A 6,000-nucleotide genomic window follows, 5' to 3' on the forward strand; every position below is an offset into this window, starting at 1 on the left:
CTAAGACTTCCTGGTTTTGTTTCCTGCTTCATCTTTCTCTGAAAGTTTTTATTTCTTTCATCTCTATTATAATTGTTCTGCTCAATTTTTATTTCACTCCAGGCAGTTTCTCCTTAGCTTAGGAGACCTAACTGGTCACTTTTGAGATTTCCCAGGGGCCAAACTGCTCTGGCCTTTTTAGATTATTTTACTGTGGACCCCTCAACTCATCTCATAAAGGTTTTGGCAAGAACACAATCAGTTTCAGCTACTGCTTTCAAATGGCAGTGTGGTTTGGTTATGTTGCATATTTGGAGGTTTTTCTTTTCTTAGTTCCATCAGTCAAAGTATTGCTTTCTTCTGCTTCCTCATGTACAGATGCTGATATAATATGGGTCTTACGGTCATTGAGTGTTGGTTCTCAATCAGTTATATTTTGAAATTTATAGGGATACCTTGCTGCCTTGCTTTGCTGTAGATATTGCTTATGAGGTTTTCCATTTGCATGCTCTCTTGCTCTTCCAAATAAGTAAATTAAACATGAAAAAATAAAAATTCAATTAATGTATCATTAAAAACAGAAAAATGGTCACTGCCATTCCTTTATTATCTTATTATCATACTCTGATTCCCCATTTGTTAGCCTATTAAAGAATAAGATAATTATTCCAGGATATGTTGGGAGAAAATAATAACAATGTTAATATAAAAAACCCCAGCAATATCAGGAGGCTATTACCATTAATATGATGATTATTTTTAATAATAATGATTATAGTGACATTCAAAGATTAAATGATTATGAAGAACTAGGAAGAAACATAAGGATTTTTTTCTATTTTCATAGAAGACTATCAAAGTGACATTTGGAAAAAATACAAAATACTTTTGAAAAGAGACTAGCTTTATAACCATGTGAATTTTAGAAGAAAGAGAGCAAGCCAGTTACTTTAACTCGAACCATAAATGCCTTGTTAGAGAAAAGCATGGCAAATCAATCAGAGTTAGTGTACTGGCTAATATGTTGTCTTTTGATTGGTTTCTCCATTATTGGCCTATCAAGGTTAATTTCGTGTGTGTTTCAACTTACCACAGGTTATTGGTCTGTCTTCTCATCCACAGCAGAGTTCAAAATGAGCACAGCTTCCCCACAGAGCAGGTGCTATGAGCAGTGTAGCAGATCATCTGCCTCAAGATCTTCTTCCTACTACCAGGTGCGTTGCTCGACATGAAGCCAAGAGTGTGAACTATTTGCACTGAGAGAAAATAGCAGTGAAATCTAAAATATTAGCATGTGGTATGAATACAAGTCAGTTCTCACTGTGGTCATCTCCCGTTCTCTTCTGCATGATATGCCTTCTTCAAGCTCAGAAGAAAGGGGTCATTCTCTTTCTCTCCCCTTTAAATCCCTGTTGCTCATTATACTTTCCAAATTCCAAATTTTACAGTTATGGCCAAGATAAACCTGCTAACTTATGTGGCTTAGAATTGTAGAACATGTCCCCTGGCATGAATGTTTAAAGAATAATTAGCATATGTGGTGAAAATCGGCAAGTAATCTCAATTCACAAAAATTGTTAAAATGTTTTCAATTTTCCATGAAGTTCTGGGGAATGTGACACTCCAGCACCAGGCTACATCTGCAAATTCTAATTTTACATTTCAAAATCAACCTGCTATCAATATATTATGTGATTGTGTGTGTAGTTTTGACAGGTAATGTTGATGCAATTGTGGCATGGGCATTGCCAATGTGAATAATTCAGTAAATAATAAAAAATTAAATCAATTATTTGCCAAATTTCAAACATCAATATTTTGAAATATCCCTTATTTTTTAGATATGTTGAACACTTTGTATTTCAACGTTTATGGTCATATGACATATGACTTATTTGAATAAGATGCAATGGACTCATAGGCATTTCTTATTGTCACTGCAAATCCTGTCTAATTAAATTTTATGTCCCTCATTGTTAATGTTTGTGACCACTTCTCAGTTTCTGGTTAGAAATTTAACTAAGAACATTTTGATACTAATATTATGATAAGTGATTTTTGTCTAGGTCTAGAAAATATAGCATACATATTATTTTTCTTGTTATTTAATGTCCATTATTTGAATTAAAAAGAACATTTGCATTTCCTTTTGAGCACCAGAAAGGGAATAATGCTTTTATTGTTTTGAATTGAAGGTAATTATTAAATTGCTTTGCTAGCTTTTTCTCTTTATAATAAATTATCAAAAGACTGACTGTTGTATCACTTTTTAAACATGCTTTAGCAAGGAATATATAACATAAAAAAATTATTTGCTTAGAGACTATCTATATGAGTGTATGTATCTGCTTATATACTCTCATATACAATATACATATTCAGACACGATTTCAAAGGGCAAATAACTACATATTTGATAGAAAGTTATAATTCATATCATCATAAATAATAAAACAAATGGCACTTTAAATGTAAGCTATTAGATATTCAATTAAATTTCTTTTGTGCAGCAAAATAATGTTAGGAATATTTTGGTATAAAGCTGACATATGATTGTTGGGGAGCTGGTAGATAGGGAGTTGGTTCACATAATTCATTAGAGTTTTGAAATGGTAAGACACAAGTGCCATACTACTTCTAGGGAAAATTTTAAAGAAGGTAAAAATTTTTGTAATTTCCCTATACCAGCATCCACTTATTACTGTCTGTACCCTTTTTTATATATGTTTTAAAAGTTATTATTTTTAATTTCTTTTTTTTTTTTTGGCAATTGACCCAGGCCTCACTTCATCTGGAACTGCTCTTGCTGTTTCAGGGCAGAGATAAAGTCTTCTCAGTCTATGACCCAATAAATCAGAATTTAATAATTAATTAACTCCCTTTTAGCTCATTTACCTAGACACTACAATGACCACTTACTCAACACTCAAAACTTATTACAATATTCAGTGTTTTTCCCCATTTAAATTACATGTACTACAGGGACAGTGTAGGTCAGCATTCCTGGCAACTTAATATGTGGTAAACACAGTGCTATTAGCTTTACATAATCTATTTCTCAAGACTCTTTCAAATGCAAATTTAACTTAGGCAAAAATGAAGGGAACTTATTGGCCTTCTAAGCAGCAGAGTGCATCTATGGATTCAGGCACGGCTGGATTCAGGGGCTCAAACAATGATATTGGCACCACCTTTTAATTTTTATTCTATCTTTGTTTTGGTTTCATTCTACAGATCTCCTTTTACATGGCTAGGAAAATGGATGTTTGCAGCCACAGATTCAGATTCTCCCGGTGACTACATGTAAATAAGTATAATTATACATATAAAGGTAAATATAAATGTATAACATAGCTTATGATATGTCTTAATTCATTTGATATTCATAATAACCCATGAAGGGTAGATACTATTTTTTTAATCTCAATTTTGGATGTGAGGAAAATGTAACACAGAGAAGTTTAAGTAACTTTCAGAAGGTCACATAACTCTGTGGTGGCAGGGCCAGGTTCCCAACCCAAAGGGATCTCAGTCAGAATCCATTTTCTTTACTACTTCACTCTAGTAGACCCGTGTCTAACAAGATGCACAGAAGTCTGTGATTACCCAGCAGTATTTTTGTCCCTGCTCTCAAACTGATCTTTGTATGTCTTGAGATGGAGGAATACTTCACCAGGAAAAACAGATACTGAATGCACAAAAACAAGGGTGTTGTTTTGATATTGTTCACGGGCCTCTGGATCACATGCTTGTGCTCTGGGTTAGGGAGGGACTGGAGGGCTGGTTGGGGGGCTGACACTCCCACCGTATTTAGCTGATGAGTGAAAGATAATTTCTTAAAGGCAAAGTAGTTTTCTTTTGACAAAAATGGATACCTTGAATTCTGTGTGATAAAAATAATATTTATTATTTTCGCTTGCTTAACATACGACATACCTATGGTCTTTAAACTTGTCCCCAAATTCTTTGACACTCCTCCTTTAAAACCTTCTCTTCATCTGGAGTGTGGACTTTGTGACTCACATCCAATGACTAGAATGTGCTAAAAGTGAAGGTATACATGACTTTTGGAGGTCATAAGAGGCATTACAGCTCCCTCTTCTCATTACCTCTTGGATCACTCACTCTGAGGGAAACTGGCTGTCATGTTGTGAGGACAGTCAAGCAATCTCCCAGACAGATCCATGTGGAAAGATACTAGGACCTCCTGCCAACTACTAAAATGACTTGATGGTCAGTTCTCTTTAAAGAGATTAAAAAAAAAGAAAAACTTTGATTTATATTTACCAACATGTTTATCATTTTTTAAATTAAGTTTTTAATTTCAATTCCAGTATAGCTAACGAATAGTGTTATATTACTTTCCGGTGTACAATACAGTGATTCAGCAATCCGATACATCATTACTCAGTGCTCCTGGTGAAAAGTATATTCTTAATCCCCTTCACTTATTTCATCCATCCTCCCCACCTTCCCTCTGATATGTTTTATTTTAAATGGGTACCCTCAGGGCCCCTGGATAGCTCAGATGGTTGAGTGTTCGATTTCGGCTCAGGTCATGTTCTTACTATTCTTGAGTTTGAGCCCCACATCAGGCTTGCTGCTGTCAGCTCAGATCCCACTTTGAATCTGCTGCCCCACTCTCTCTCTGCCCCTCCCCCCACTCATGCTCTCTCACAAAAATAAATCAATACAAAAAAATAAATGAGTACCCTCAGTTAAAGTTTTTTTTTTAATTTTTTAAAATGTTTTTATTCATTTTTGAGAGAGGGAGAGAAAGACAGAGTGTGAGCAGGGGAGGGGCAGAGAGAGGGAGACACAGAACCAGAAGAAGGCTCCAGGCTCTGAGGTGTCAGCACAGAGCCTGATGCAGGACTTGAACTCACAAACTGTGAGATCATGACCTGAGCTGAGGTCAGAGGTTTAACCTACTGAGCCACCCAGGTGCCCTTCAGTTAAATTTATTTTATTTTCAACAAGAACATTTTTTTTTTTACTTGAAGCACACTTCACAGTACATAGTTCTAAAAGATATATATAAAACATTCCATTTAAGAAAAATGGAATGCACTTTTTCTTCAAGAACACACAGAAGAATCCCCTTGGTTAACTGACATAATAAGGGGCATAACAAATATTACAAATTTAAGAAGACTGGTGCCAGGTCTCATTTCATAAGCAGACCAGAGCACACTAATTAAAACTCTTGCCACGTTCAGGCCAGGGACCAAACACTGCCCACAGCAGTCAAGGAGGGCCTCGGTAGATGACTGCCTGAAGGACAAAGCAGCCAGAACACAATAGCATAGCGCACATAGCACACACTGGAGACACTCCCTGAAGTACCAGGCCCTGGGCACTTTGTGACCTCTTCTTCATAAGGCCATTACTTTTAGCAGCTGGAGACTTAACTGGCTGTTCTTAAACACAGAAGAAGGCAGAGAGTTAGACAAAATGCCAAAATGGAGTAATTTATCCCAAATGAAAGAGGAAGATAAGGTCATAACCAGAGATCTAAGTGAAACAGATATAAGTAATATGCCTGATGGAGAATTTAAAGCAACAGTCATAAGGATACTCACTGGGTTTGACAAAAGAATAGAGGACATCAGTGAGACCCTTACCACAGAGATAAAAGAGTTAAAAAAGGATCAGAGATGAAGAGTACCATAAATGAGATTAGAAATAGACTTGATATAAGGAGCAGGCTGGAAGAAGCAGAGGAACAAATTAGTGACTTAGAAGACAAAATAATGGAAAATAGTGAAGCTGAACAACGGAGAGAAAGAAGAGAATTTATTTAAAGAAATAATAGCTGAAAACTACCCTAATCCGGGGAAGGAAACAGACATCCAGATCGAAGAGACACAGAGAACTGGCATCAAAATCAACAAAAGCAGGCCAACACCTAGATATATTGTAATTAAATTTGAAAAATATTGTGATAAAGAAAAAATATCTTAAAAGCAGAAAGACAAAAGAAATCATTAACTGGGGCACCTAGGTGGCTCAGTCAGTTAA

At 35.7% G+C, this 6,000-nt stretch overlaps 1 long non-coding RNA gene across 1 annotated transcript in view; it reads left to right on the forward strand.

The window, feature by feature from the left end:
* Positions 1–4,312, forward strand: part of LOC123385230 — a 36,990-nt gene extending 32,678 nt beyond the window's left edge. Inside the window, exons 3-4 of the long non-coding RNA XR_006597425.1 lie at positions 1,075–1,193; positions 3,214–4,312. This is a non-coding gene — a long non-coding RNA (uncharacterized LOC123385230). The remainder of the gene's footprint in view (positions 1–1,074; positions 1,194–3,213) is intronic.
* The last annotated feature ends 1,688 nt before the right edge of the window (positions 4,313–6,000 follow it).

This window comes from Felis catus, chromosome B1, assembly GCF_018350175.1.
Source record: "Felis catus isolate Fca126 chromosome B1, F.catus_Fca126_mat1.0, whole genome shotgun sequence".
In the NCBI taxonomy this organism is placed as follows: domain Eukaryota; kingdom Metazoa; phylum Chordata; class Mammalia; order Carnivora; family Felidae; genus Felis; species Felis catus.